This window comes from Pinus tabuliformis, chromosome 2_1, assembly GCF_031772625.1.
Source record: "Pinus tabuliformis cultivar Carrire ecotype Pingquan chromosome 2_1, CPIR1, whole genome shotgun sequence".
NCBI classification, from domain to species: domain Eukaryota; kingdom Viridiplantae; phylum Streptophyta; class Pinopsida; order Pinales; family Pinaceae; genus Pinus; species Pinus tabuliformis.
Genome location: NC_142299.1, coordinates 303,086,314 through 303,102,125, shown reverse-complemented (window position 1 = coordinate 303,102,125; position 15,812 = coordinate 303,086,314).

Here is a 15,812-nt window from a genome sequence, read left to right as displayed (position 1 = left end):
GTCCCCTTGTAAGTTTCCCAACTACACAACCCTGACAAACTCCTTTCATGATTTATATTGAACTCAAGCATACCTATGACCGTCTTCCTTACCCCAGGTAAGGCTTTGTAATCGACGTGAGCAAATCTCCAGTGCCATAATTCAAATTGAAGAGAATATCGCAAGTCAAGGCTCCCAAAGGACTTTCTCCAACTTGATAAAGACCTTCAACCCTAAATCCAAGTGTAAATGCATCTTTAGGGTTTCTTTGCCAAATACGTACATTTCCATCAATGAATGCTACATTGAAAACCTTTATTTTCCATCGCAAAAATAAACACCAGGGTCTTCTTCAAATCGGGTACATACAATACTTCTTGTAGATGAATGGTTTGACCTTGATTTAAATGAAGAATGATAGTACCTATTCCTTTCACAGGATAGGTGGCATTATCTCCAAGTATGATCTCCAAATTAGTCTTCTTTTCAACCAAATTTGAGAGGGCCTCCTTGTACCCAGTGAAGTGCCTTGAGACTCCACTATCAATCATCCAATGATCCAAAGTATCTGAAGGAGAGGCGGTAGATAGAGAAAAAATAAGATAAAATTCCTTTTGTTTTTCTACAACATTACTTTCCTCATACCTGGAATTTATCATCCTTTCGGAAGGTCAACCATTTCTAAATCGAGCAGCAAGAGCATTCCTCTTTCCTTTATTGTTGACCCTGTTGTTCCTTTGATTGCCATTGCCTTTGAAATTGTTGTGGTTGTTGTTGTCATCATCCCTTCGAATTCTTCTTGTGAGGGCATTCCTCTAGCATAGTGGGCAAACCTGTTACAATTGTGGCACCTTCCTTTCCTTCCTTCTTTGAATCCCTGCTTGAACCGTTGACCTTGTCTCCTTGGACCAACGTTATTCTTACTCTTAGCATGAGCGAAGAAGGAAATAGGTTCATTTCCATTTGAGGGCGGGCTTGTCTCTCTCCATCATCCTCATCTCTTCTTGAGTGCATCTAGCCAATAATTCATAGAAGCTAAGATCCCCAAGTGCAATGAGAGTGAGCTCTCTATCAGCGATAACTTCTCCAATAGATAAAAGGTCATTCTTGATTTGTGTGATCTTCATGAAGTAGGATTGGATAGACTCCCCTTTATCCGTCTTGATGTCCTTCAACTCGTTCTTGAGAAAGAGGATTTGATTTGCATTGTTTACATTGAACATCCCAATCAGCTTATCATACATCTCCTTAGATGTTCCCAAATCAGAAATATAGGCAACCAAATGCTTTTGAATGGAGTCTATGATAATTCTTTTAGCTTTGACCTCATCTTTCTTGTACTTCATCTTTGCAGCAGCAGGTGCATTTGAAGGAGGCTCTACCACTCTTCCCTGCATATAGTCCAATACTTCATGTTCCTCCAAATTTAGGTCCAAAGTCATTTTCCATGCATGATAGTCAGATTTGTCATTGAGCTTGTCCTCATTCTTGAAGTAAGATGAAGAAGCCATTGAAACTTCTCTAATAAACATTTCTTGGTGATTGCTTTTCTCTCTCTTACTTGGGCTTTGTCTTCACTTGGGCTCTGATACCATGTTAATTTTAGTTAACAATGGTATGTTCTATGCTTAGCACAATTACTTCAATGTTTCTTTGGCAGCCCAATGACAATTTCAATTTAGTTTTCCAACAGCAATCACATTAACCATAAATCATATTGGCAATAACTATAGATAGAACATAAAATAAAATGTAAAAGACATGCCAAGACAAGAGAACACCAGATTTGGCGGATGTCAAGGGAAAATCCCAATGTGGGGAAAAATCCTTTGATCAATTCTTCTTATTATTATATCAAATGTTCAGTGAAGAGAGAGAGTACAAGAGTCAAAATTGACTTGTCAAATCAAATTCAAAACAACCTTGTCAAATCTGCAGTCAACTACAGTCAAACCTAGCCCTAACCAAAAATTCAAATATGGTCAACAAAGTAGTCAAACAATCCTCTTGAAACTTTGTCAAACCCAGTCAAATTCGGCCTAATAAGGTGGTCAAATTCAGCCCAAAATAGTCCTGAAAATTGCGATCAAACTTGGTCAACTCTACAGTCAGATCTATAGTAAACCCTACAGTCAACCCTGCGGTCAAAGTGCCCATAAATTCTTGGTTCCTGTCCCAAACTGTATGGCCTGCCAAAAACAAAATTTTCCCACAAAAATCATAATCAAAGGATGAGTCAAAGTGCTCAATCAACGCTAGTCAAACTCTTGCAACAATCTTGAAATTCGGCCCTACAATTTCCCCAGAAAATTCGTCCTTCTACCACACATGTGAAAGAGATAAGATCTACCCAATAGTTGTACGAACCAATGAGAGAAGGAGAGAGAAGAAATGTGTGTGATGATGATGCCAAATGAGGTGAGAGGACACTTGTATTTATACAAGTCGTTGAGGGTGAAGAGTCACGTCTATTAGACTTCATGAGCCTACATGATGATGTGGCAACCTGAACAATTTGCATCTGCGTGGGCATAAATTAAAAAACAAAATTTTGCTTGTCCAAATTAGATGATCTTTATATCAATTTTGGTCCTCTCGAAAAAAGGAATTTAATGTAATCATCTCCATCAAATGAGTTGTCCCAAGGTGGAATTTAGTGTTGATTTTTGTATCATCGGATGTGTTCTAGCCACGAAATTTGGTGGAGAGGCTAAAATACATGTATTCCCTAAAACCCAGAAATCATTTTTGGAAATTCCAACTAGAGACAACTTAATTAAAATAATTAATCTTTTTTTAATGGTACCTAAGTCTAAACTTAGAAAAACTGATTAATTAAAGGGTATTAATTAAGTCATGGTGAAATCTTCTAGAAGAAGACAAGGATCGAGTTCTAGTTAATCTTAGCCATCGATTATGTTTTAATCTTGACCATTGAAGTCAATCTTAATCAACGAGAGATTATAAGAAGAAATTCGAAGGGGGTTAGAGAACACACTTGGAGCCACCAGAAATTCGATTTTGCTAGGAAATCGATTTCTAGAGTAGCAGTTGTGAGTTGTCGGAGGTGATTCAGTAAAGTCGAAGCAGTGAGAGAGTGGAAGGGATAGTAAGGTCGGAAGGAAGTTTCTCTAGTCCAGTGACTGCATAGCAGAGAGGCAATGCAGAGCTTCAGAGGGAGACCTGTATTTTGCCGAGGAGAAGTCAAAATTCAGTGCCAGAAGCTGGAGTGGGAGCCCGAAGGCCAGGAGGATCGATTTTCTAGGGAGCAGTTGATTAGTTAGCGAGAGAGATGCTAGTCTAAGCTGGGTGACGCAAATTTGCGTAGGCTGACGCAAGGCATCAAGGGGCACCTCATCTTGAGCCAAGGTCAATGTCAAATCACCGACAAGAGTGAGATTTTTCTCACTAGATCTCCTGTCAATTATTTCTCTATATGAAAAGTTAGATTTGAGTTTCCATAGACTTGTACTCAGATTTACTACTACATAATAATAAAACCCTTAGTTGTTGTACCGGTTTTCCCAAGTTGGGTTTTTCCGCGGACATTAGTCCAAAAATAACGATGTATTATTGTGTGTGTGCATCTATTCTTCCAATGTTTCTATTTCTTCAATAGTATTTATTTTTGATATTTGCAATGTATTAGTTTCGATATTTGCCGTAGGAAGCTACAAATAATTTGTTAAGTTAATTTAACAAATAGAAGAAACTCAATCAGTGGCTGCAGTAGGATTTGGGGGCACCAAATTTTCACATGGTATCAGAGCACAGATTGTAAGCTGAAGAGCTCAGTAGCAGAAGGGAAGAGAATTTTGAATCTCTTCAGAGGCAGCAGTTCAAAACCCTCTAGAAGCAACACAGTCCCTTCAGCCAGGAGGTTCAGTTTCAAAGGAAAATTTATTTCTCTGAGAGAGTCAACAGAGAATAGATTTTCCAAATAAGAGGTTACCAGAGGCAGAGGCAGCAGCAACATTTTCCTTGCAAAGAAGATCTTTCGTTGGGACGTGTTTATTTTTGCAATAGTTTGCTAATGCAAAATAGCGTCAGGAGGAAGGAAGAGCACACACTGAGGGAATTCTTTCTTAGGGGACTTCTAGCCCAAAAGTTCGAATTTTCCTGGCAAAGCAACAATAGTTGTTAGCAGATTTTCCCATTCCTGCAGGGAGTGCAAAAAGCTAGTCTGCAGTTGCGCAGAGGAGAAGAGGAGAAATTCAACATTTTTGCAAAGATGACATTAGCCGAGCTGAGAGATCAAGAACGGTTAGAAAAAGCCTCCAACTACGTAATCTAGAAGGAAAGAATTTATTGTCTTTTAGATGAGTACGATCTCAAAGCTTATATCAATGGCATGGTAGTTGTACCCGCAAATGTAGATCCGCTTAAGGCCTACAAGAAGAAGACGGTGAAGGTAAAGAGGTTGATTCTCGATGGGGTTCGAGATCACGTGGTGTCTCACATAGTTGGAAAAGATACTGCTCGACAAATGTGGGAACCACTTGCTACGCTATACGAGGGATCTTCCGAGTAGCAGAAGATGAATCTTTAGGAAAATTTGAGATGCACTAGGATGCAGAAAGGGGAGCGCAGAGACCCATTCCTTACTAGGCTTTAGGATATTCGAGATCAACTGCATGCAATAGGGTCAACGCCTCAGCCTACTGAGTTGGTACAGTTTGCTCTAAACAATGTTTCCGAAGAGTGGCAAGTCTTCGTCCAGAGTATTCTGGGCAAAGAAAAGTTGCCAGACTGGGATCGTATGTGCACTGATCTGCAACAGGAAGAGATGAGGCAAGATTTGGTGAAGACCACCATCACTAGCAGCAACAGCAACAGTGGGACGACGCAAGTAAAGGAAGAGGAAGATGTGGCCCTCACATCAAAGGGGCAACAGGAGCAGTGCAGGAGGAAGAACGACATTTCCAAGGTGAAATGCTTCATATGTGGTGAGCTTGGCCATTACAACACTCAATGTCCTCTCAGAAAGAAGGACAAGGAGGAGAAGCAGGATCAACAGGCTGCATCCGCAAAGATTGGGAGGTTGTCCTCTAGATTGGAGGAAGAGTTTGCCATGATCATTGAAATACCTCCAAGAGTGAGGTGGGGTGATTTGGTTTTGTAGCCCCAGAGAGCTACAGTATGGGCAGGATTCATGAGGAGGTCCACCTCATGAATCAATGCCTTGCTACGAGAGCCCAAAACATATAGTAGTGGGATGGATCAGTGGTAGTTGGTGCAGTCAGGTGACAGATGCAGTAGCTAGTAGCAAGTCAGATGTTGGGCAGTGCAGTGCAGAGTTGGCAACAGTGCAGTTGGCACAGAGCAGAGTCAGCAGCAGCACAGAGGCTTCAGTGACAACGCAAAGTCTAGCAGCAGTCGGGACTCAAGTGACAGATGCATCATATTGACCACAGTTGGTTAAGTATTTTGGATGCCTTTCCATTGCAGTTGTTGCAGCAGCAGCAGATGGAGAGGGAGTTGCAGTGTTAGCAGCAATTCATCAGGGCCAACAGCAATACGAATGTAGCGTTTATCAAAGTTGCGCAGTAATTGGTGAGCGGCAACAACTAGACATTAGCAGCGTAACAAGAGGTGGTACAAAGACAGGGTGTTGCTTCAATGGTTTGCAACGCTAGAACACATTCCTCACTAAGAGGAAGTGTTGATTTTTGTACCATGGGATGTCTTCTAGCCACGAAATTTGGTGAAGAGGCTAGAATACATGTATTCTCCAAAACCATGACATCATTTTTGGAATTCCACCTAGAGACGACTTAATTAAAATAATTAACTTTTTTTTAATGGTGAATAAGTCTAAACTTAGGAAAATTGATTAATTAAAGGGTATTAATTAAGTCAAGGTGAAATCTTCTAAAAGAAGACGTGGATCAAGTTCTAGTTAATCTTAGCCATCGATTATGTTTTAATCTTCGTCGTTGAAGCCTCAACGAGAGATTATAAGAAGAAATTCAATTTGGGTTGGAGAACACACTTGGAGCCACCAGAAATTCAATTTGCTGGGAAATCGATTTCCAGAGTAGCAGTTGTGAGTTGTCGGAGGTGATTCAGTAAAGTCGAAGCAGTAAAAGAAGGGCAGGGATAGTAAGACTGGAAGGAAGTTTCTCCAGTCCGATGAGTGCATAACGGAGAGGTAGTGAGTGCCACAAAGAGGCAGTGCAAAGCTTTAGAGGGAGATTTGTATTTTGTTGAGGAGAAGTCGAAATTCAGTGCTAGAAGTCGAAGTGGGAGCTCAGAGGCCAAGAGGATCGATTTTCCAGGGAGCAGCTGATCAATTAGTGAGAGAGACATTGCTCTGAGCTAGGTGACGCAGAGGCAGCAAGGTGCAGCTCATCTTGAGCCAAGGTCATGTCAAATCACCAGTGGGAATGAGATTTTTCTCACTAGATCTCTTGTCAATTATTTCTTTGTATGGAAAGCTAGATTTGAACTTCCATAGGTTTGTACTCAGATTTACTACTGCATAATAATAAAGGCCCCAGTTGTTGCACCGATTTTCCCAAGTTGGGTTTTTTCGGGACATTAGTCCAAAACTAACGGCATATTATTGTGTGTGTGCATCTATTCTTCCAGTGTTTTTATTTCTTCCACATTATTTATTTTGTGAAGGCTGCAATGTATTAGTTTTGATATTTGTCATAGGAAACTGCAAATAATTTGTTCAATTAATTTAACAAATAGAAACAACCTCAATCAGTTGCTACAGTAGGATTCGAGGCCACCGAATTTTCACATTTGCCATAGTTTCCAATTTTAACACTTTTCCTACTCTAAGTTTTTTATTTACATAATTTCATCCAATCCCGTAAGATGAGGTGTCTAACATTACCCCCTAATCTGAAGGGATGTTTGTGAGTCCAATCATCATTTTGAATCTTTCAAACTTTTCCCTTCCATGTGCTTTGGTGAAGATGTCTACAATTTGCTCATTTGGGGAACAATGTCATAGGTTTATAGTCTCAACCTTAACATGATGTCGAATCAAATGAATTACAAGAATTTTCCTAAGCCACACAATCTCTTTGGTTGCTTTTGTAGTTGCCACATATTTTGCCTCTATTGTGGAATCTATTGGAACTCACTACTTGTGTGACCTCCAAGAGGCGGGCCCTGATCGAAGACTCGTAACATAGCCTAAAGTAGATACTCCAATTTTCTTATCTCCATCAAAAAAGTCTAAATCAAAATATCCAGTCAAGTTGAAACCATCCGCCTGTGTACATTTGAGTCCAAAGTCTTGAGTTCCTTTCAAGTACTTTAGAACTCTTTTTGCAACAAACCAATGTCCCTCACGAGGCTTTTGCAAAAACCTAGAAGGGAATCCAACAGTAAATGAAAGATTTGGCCTGCTAGTGGTGAGATAGATAAGACTTCCTACAAGTTGCATATACTTGGCTGCATCCTAAAATTCATTTCCTCCTTTAGATGTGAGCTTTAAATTTTGTTCCATTGGAGTGAGCAGAGGATTGCATATAGCCATGCCAAACTTGTTCAATAATTCTCCAATGTACTTCTTTTGAGAGAGAAATATACATCTCAGTTGTTGAGTCACTTCAATGCCTAAGTAGTAATGCAAGTGTCCCAAATCTGTCATCTCAAATCCTTTCATCCATTCTTTCTTTATGGATGCAATATAGTTTTCATTGTTCCATGTCATCAACAGATCATCTATATATACAACAAGATAGACAATATTTTTGTCAACTTTCTTGACAAATAAAGTTGCATCATCAAGATTGAAGTGTTTGAAATTTAATTTCAAAAGATGCTCAGTTAATTTTTCATACCAAATTCTCTTAGAAAATCAAAAGGCAAAAAGACTTTCTTATGTTGACAATTGCTTGTGATATTCTTGTATTCTTATTAACTTTATTTATGTTCTTTTATCTTCTTCTCATCAAGCAATCATCAAAATAAAGCATGAAGATCAATGAAACCAGATATAGGCACTAGTAGATTCGAATCAAGATGAGACAATCCAAGACCCTTTTGACCTAAACAAAGACCTCCTCCAATCACTAAGTAATCCCTTCCTTCTTGTCGACAAAGTCTACCAAATTTCCGAAGTGTCAGCTCCTCAAATGCCAAATGCAGCTTCAAATCAAAATTTTGGCCTCGCAACTTCAGAATTTTGGACTTGCAAGCTACTTCAAAATTTCGGCCCCCGAAAACTCGTCCAGAAACCCTAAAAGACTTTGCATGTGTGAGAAAGAGATGCCCAAAACTTTGATTTTGTCCTTCCCAACTTCTTTCTTCCTTCTCCTTTAATTTGCTCTTCTTTTTCTGCCTCTTTTACTTGTAGCTCGAAATTGTTGAGTGTGTGTTTCAAATGAGTCGAATTGCCTCTATATATATTGCTTCCACACGAATGAAATCCCTCTAACTAGGCTGACTTCTCGAGGATAGGGCCAACTTGGTGAGGAGGGAAAAAATTATGTTTTACTCAAAAATAAATTTCTTTACATGATATAAAAGCCCAGGAAGTGTCTATTACAAGATGACATGGACAAGGACTCTTGACATAAACCCTAGAAACCTACAATGGTGGCTTTGACCTAGAAATAAAATAATAAGAACATGAAACCCGTGCTTAATAAATAAATTTATTTTTCTTTCTTTTGACAAATACATTACATCATGACTCAAACATAATTATGAAGACTGACACTAGTTACATTCTTCAATAAATTTGTGGTGCTTGTTTTAGGCCATACAAAGATTTGATGAGTTTACATACTTTATGTTCTTGTCCCTTCACAACAAAACCTTATGGTTGAGACAAAAACATTTTCTTTCAGGTCTCCATTCAAGAAAGCAGTTTTTACATCCATTTGATGGACTTTCCATCCATTTTGAGCTGCCAAGGCAAAGAGAGTTTGGATGGTGGCCCATTTTGTTGTGGGGGCAAAAGTTTCCTCATAATTAACCCCTTATTTTTGTGCAAACCCTTTTGCCAGTGACCTTGCTTTGTGTTTTTCAAGTGAGCCATTTGATTTATACTTGGTTTTGAAGACCCACTTGCAACCAATTGGTTTGGTTCCAAATGGAGGGTCCAATATTGGAAAATGTAACTAGTTTCAGTCTTCATAATTATCATTATACTCATGTCATTATGTATATCTTATGTATCAAGCAAAAGAAGAAAGAAAAATATTATTTTCAAGCATGGGTTTCATGCTTCTCTTAATTGGTCAACTAGGTTAAGCATGGTCTTCATGCTTTTAGGGTTCGTCATGAGTAAAGAAAGTCAAAAGAGTCTTTGTTACGTATATAAGACCCATTTCGACAAGTTGTAACATGTAAAGGAATTTATTTTGAGTCTAGAAAGTCAAAATAAGCCTCCAAGCACTAGTCGTCCCTAACTGTGAGAAGTCGGCCTAGAAGAGGTTATTTGAGCTCATGAAAGGATATAGAAGCAAATTCAACCTCATTTGACACACAATCGATTTGCGACAAGGAAGCAAGAAAAAGAAGAGCAAAGAAATCTAAAAGCAAAGAAGAAAATCAAAGAGAAGGTAGAAGACAAAAATTTGATCTTTTCTGCCCACCGTGCAAATTTAGGGTTTTTGAAGAGTTGCAGGAGGTCGAGATTTGCAGGTCTAAGTTGCAGGAGGCCGAGATTTGCAAGTCTAAAATAGAGGGTTGAAACTCTAATTTGACCAAGTTGACTTTCGATGACCTTGTTGACTTGATCTTGTTTGAGGAAACATTTATTGGAGGGTTGACTTGGTGCTTCGAGGAGGTCTTGGCTTTGGTCTTGGGGTCTTGGATTTCTCATTTGAATTAATCCTATAAGAAGTGAAGAGATTATTTTTGGGTTTTCCCCTTGGAGGGGAATTGCCCTGGCTTGGAGCCTTTATTTTGTGTCCACTATCTTTTATGATCTTCATGGTTAGTGCTCTTGATAATTGTTTGATGAAAAGAATCTAACTAAGAACAAAAAGAAGATAATATAGGTTCACAAGCTTTTACCAAGGATAAGGTAAATTGTTTTAATAGCCAACCTAGTAGATTCTCCAATATGGTATCAAAGCTAAGGTGAAGAAAGAGAAGGCAGCTTGAAGATAATCTTGTTCACATAAGAAGGGATTGCTTGTCAGGGGGAATCATTTGTGAAAAAGACACAAGAAAGAAGAAGACCTATTGAACCAGAAGGAAGGATAAACTCTTGTTGAAGGTTCTCTAGTGCACTCCATCATCTTGAAGGAAAGGAAGCATCAAAGAATCCCGAGATCATCATCCACTCTCTAAAGCCGCTTGAAGACTCTATTGTTGAAGGCATCCTAGAAGTCATCATTCTAGGGCATCTTTGAAGTCTTTTTGACAAGTACTATCTTGTGTTCCATGTCTCAATCTACAAATCAAATGGCTACATTTTGCAAGGAGAGCAATAAGCTTTGTGGATCAACAAACTTTTAGCATGGAAGAAGAGGATTGATTTGGTGCTCACAAAAAATGAGGTCATGGAATATGTTATGGGCGAAGTGACTAAACCAGACAAAGAGAAGACTCAAGAATTAGCAAAATACAAGAAGGGAGAAGTGAGGGCACAAAGGATTCTTATTGAATCCATAAAAGATCATCTCATTCCCTTTGTTGTTGATTTGAAGTCATCTAAAGCAATCTATGATAAGTTGGTGAAGTTGTACTCTATAAGTACATCAAGTCAAAAGATATCCTTGAGGAATCAATTATCAACCACATAGAATAAATATGTCAAAGGATGAAGACATGGCCACTTATCTTATGAAAATCTCACAAATAAGGGACGAGTTGCAAGGGCTTGGGTAAGTCATTTCTGATTCAAAAATGACTACTTGTGTACTACATGCTTTGCCACCAGAATGGAGCAATTTTGCAACTAGTGTCTACTCATGAAAGGATACTACTAATTTTGATGAACTATGGGCTCAATGTGTCTTAGAAGAAACAAGAGTGAAGGCAAAGGATGACACCGAATCAAATGAGAAGTCTTAAGCCTTTATTGTAAAATCCAAGAAGAAGAAGAAAGGAAAGTTTGAAAAGTCTAAAGGAAAACCAGATATGTCCAAGATTCAATGCTTTGGATACAATGAGTATGGACATTTTAAGAGGGATTGTCCAAATAAGAAGAACAACCAAAGAAAGGAAGGGAGTGAAGCTCACATAGCTAAAGAAAAGGGAGAACTGGAGAAGAAGTCGGAAGGAGAAGATCCTAAAGATATTTACTAATAAAGGAAGCTACATCACTATCAGGTTCATTTGCAATTGTCTTTCTTTTATTAGAAAATAGAAAGTAGAGTAGCTTGCATCGTTGCATTCTCTAGAAGAGTTTTGGTTTTTGTAAAGCATGGCATCATAGAAAGAAGCATATGATAGTAGAAGAATTAGAGTCTACAAAATCAAGTTGCTTTGGAAGGAATCATCTAGCTTATGAGAATGAGGAGAGTGACCATATTGCACATTATAGTTCATCCAAGCAGTTCTAACATAATGTTGAAGGATCATCAAGATCTTCCAATAGTAACCATCATTTAGGAAGGTTCTTGGAAGAATCATTATGACTAGTATGTATTCCATCTAGTAAGCAAACAATAGTCTTGCAGGACAAAGGTATGCATGGTCAAGTTGTAGTTTGAGGGGCAGGTTTAAAGTCTTTCTCCTCTTAAAGGAAAGCTTTTCTTCAATAAGTTTGGAACCAAGCTTATTCAAAGAAAGTAAGGCTAGATGGTTGTATGTGTTGAAATATGTAACTAGGTTTAGTCTTCATAATAACATATGTTAATGTTGATTTTATTATTCAATGAAAAGAGAAAAACAAATTTATTATTATTTTTCTTGAGACATGGGTTTCATGCTCAACGAAAATTTATTTTAAGTCAAGCTCCCATTGAAAGCTTCTAGGATTTGTCATTGAGTCTGTAAAAGTCAAAAGAGTCATTGTCATGTATGAGTAACCCTTCTTGGGCATGTTACATATTGTAAGAAGAATTATTTCAGTCAAAGTGAAAGTCAAATGCCCCTCCAAGACCTTGTAGTATCAAGTCAGCCTACAAAGGAGCAGTCGGCTCTCTAGAAGGTGAAGTCGGCATATTTGAGGGCTCAAGAAAGACTATATAAAGAGGAACTTGGCCTCACTCAAGACACACTCACTCAAGCATATAGAGGAGTTCGATCAAGGAAGATAAGGAAGCCTAATCAAGGAGAAGCAAGAGAAAGGAAGATCGAAGCAATTATAGGTCTATTTTGGGTCCTTCTCCACACGTGCGAAGTGTTAGGGCATCGTTTCTGCAGCAGTAAGCAAAAAGTTGCAATGACCTTCAAGAGCTATATTTTGGGCTAAGAAAGGTCTCTCCAGCAAGCCAATTAGAGCGAAGAAGAGAAAAGGGAAATCCGTCAATCTCCAAGCCTCTTATGTAACATAGGGTTTCTGCAAAACAAGTTGCAATTGCAAATCTGCAACAGCTAACTGAAATTCTAAGTTAAGGGGTCAAAATCTGAAGCAGTGAATAAGTTTGACCAGCGTTGACTTCAAGGAAGAGAAGCTCATCAAGGAGAAACTTTGACTTGGTCTTGGAGGGGGTTTTGGTCAAGGGTCTAGGTCTTGGAATTCGTCAATTGAAGATTCTATAAGAAGAAGAATTCTGTGGGTTTTCCTCTCATGATTGGAGAGGTTTTGGCCCTGGCTGATCGCCTATATCTTGTGTCCTTTGTCTCATTGTTCTTTATTGTTTTTGGTAGTTGTTTGATGAAGAGAACACATAATAATAAGCAAGAAGTAAATGAAGTAAAATAAAAAATACATCACAAACAGTTATCAAGCTAAAAGAAATCATCTCATCTCACTACCCTAGATTTCTCAATAGTATGGAAGCAAAGGTATGCATGTATTTAAGTAACTCTTCTCTAAGGTAGGGTTCATATCTACAAGAATCTTTCAAAAGGAGTTTGTTATAAAAATGTGCTCACTAAGCCTTCCATATGGTTACTCAATGCTTGGAAGAAGAAGTTTGGTTGGCATACTTTAGAAAGGTTAAGGATCAAGACTCTTCCACAAGATGACATGACTTAGACATGATGATATTGATCAACATTGGATATGGTCCCCTGAAGAAAGAAAGAGAGTTGATAATGACAACTCCAAGGAAAAAGAAATTATAGCTTACAGGTCAGTATGTTCCATGGACACTTAATTACAAGTGATTAGCATGGAGAAGGATATTTGGTAAAAGAAGAAGATAGACCATGTGAAAGGATGTTGATCTCAAAAGGAAGCAGAATCCAAAGAAGCCATGATATTGAGGTAATTTTTATATTGATGTTGGTTATCTGGTCAATATATGTTTTGTTACCTGGAAGAAAATTGCATAATGGCAGTTGACGCAAGTATATCTACAATTATTAATTTCGAACTCAATTCAATGAATACATGGATTGATTGGATGGTTTTGGTAATCCTTGAAGGATTGTGTGGTCAAAATGTTTACATCATCTTGGAATCAAGAGGTAGCAATACAAAGAGATAACCCGATGTTCATGATGATCACTTTCATGTCTAAAGGGGAGCAATGACCAAGCTCTGTTTTGATTGGGCTAAATATAATGCCTTTGTTGATGATGACTAGAGGAAAGTGAATTGAAAGGTTGATGGCCCAAATCCTGTCACAATTTGGCTCCAATACATTCAAGAAGATGAGAGCTCAATTTCATGAAGATACAAAATAGAGGAGCGATGTAGCTACTTGAAGATCTCCATGAAGGACAAGTAGTTGATGTATTGATGAAGACACACTAGAAAGCTTCCCAATTGAAAAGAAGTATAAGCATATCCTCTATGTTATAGAGGGAGTAAGAAGTCTCCTTAAATATTTGAGGAGCAAGAATCTATTCCCCAATCAAGAGGGAATGGGGATCTCTTCTCTAGTTTGAGAGGAAATGATGTTAAAGACATCATATTCTCCATGTGTCATGCACTAGACCAGGGCTAACAGATGTAAGTATTAGTGAAGGCACTAGGAGGGAGAATTGAGGATTAGACAAGCATCTAAGATTAATACTCCTTGAGGATATAGAATCCAAGATCGGAAGTTGTCTTGTTGGCCGACATTCTTTGAGGATTAAACAAATATCCAAGACAAGAGTGGTCAAAAAGGACCGATATTCTTTGAGGATTGGGAATCCAAGATAAGAATAGTCCTAAAAGAACATACCTAGTGAACATCCGACTGGAGTATGTACCTTTAAGAGGTAGTGTGGTGTCTCACATAAAACCTCCCAACATTATGCTCTGATATAAATAGAGCTTGTCAAGTTAAGGCCTTACTATGTTGACAATGTTGGTTATGATGTTGATGCTTAAAGATGGCTTATCAATCCGACTCTTTTCATGAAAACTCTTCAATTTGAGAAAAAGTGGCACAATTATGAATACCTCCCTAGTTAAGAGGGAGTGTTGGAAAATATAACTAGTTTTGGTCTTCATAATTCTCATTATACTCATGTCATGTATATCTTATGTATCAAGCAAAAGATGAAAGAAAAATATTATTTTCAAGCATGGGTTTCATGCTTCTCTTGATTTATTGACTAGGTTAAGCATGTTCTTCATGCTTCTAAGGTCTAGAAAAAATTTATTGAGTCTAGAAAGTCAAAATAAGCCTCCAAGCACAAGTTGGCCTAACAATGAGAAGTCGGACTAGAAGATGTTATTCGACCTCATGAAAGGCATATATATAGAAGCAAATTCGACCTCATTTGACACACATTCGATTTGCAACAAGGAAGCAAAAAAAAGAAGAGCGAAGAAGTCTAGAAGCAAATAAGAAAGTCAAAGAGAAGGTAGAAGACAAAAACTTGATCTTTTCTACCCACATGTGCAAAATTAGGGTTTCTAAAGAGTTCCAAGCCGCTGAGAATTGCATGTTCGAGTTGCAAGAGGCCAAGAATCGCAAGTCCGAACTTGCAAGTCTGAAATAAAGGGTTGAAACTCTAATTTGACCAAGTTTGAATTTCGATGACCTTGTTGACTTGAGCTTATTTGAGGAAGCATTTATTAGAGGGTTAACTTGGTGCTTGGAGGAGATCTTGGCTTTGGTCTTAGGGTGTTGGATTTCTCATTTGAACTTATTCTAAAGAAGAGGAGATTATTTTTGGGTTTTCCCTTGGAGGGGTTTTTCCCTAGCTTGGAGCCTATATTTTGTGTCCACTGTCTTTTAAGATCTTCATGGTTTATGCTCTTGACAATTGTTTGATGAAAAGAATCTAAGAACAATAAAAAGATAATATAAGTTCGCAAGCTTTTATCAAGGATAAGGAGAATTGTTTTAATAGTTGCCCTAGTAGATTCTCCAACATTCACCAGCTTCCAGGTTCCATTCTTTATGAGAGCATCATACTCTTTTTACATTGCTTCTTTCCCTTCATCATGAGAAGCAACTTCTTTAAGGGAAGTTGGTTCAAAATCAGTAGACAAATCATCCATATCATCAATTGAATTAGAATCATCTACAACACCTCCATTTTGTCTAATGGAACTTCTAGTTCTATCTTTCCAACTTCATCAAGATGAACACTTTCAAGTGTTTTAGTGAGCCATTTTGGAGAACCTTTTTGAGATGGTTCGAGCTACTCTGTTGACTGAGATGGGGTTGCATCAAGATTTAGCCTTCCAATCCTCTCAATCACATCACTCAAATTGTCTTCTTGATCTCAAGAAGTGGTTGGAACCTCATGAGGGGGTGAGAGTGCTTCAAAAGGAGATTTCATAGATTGATCCAAAATAAGGATCCCCCTTCAAGATGTGGAATCTCATTATGCAATTCTTGAAAAGTTTTTTC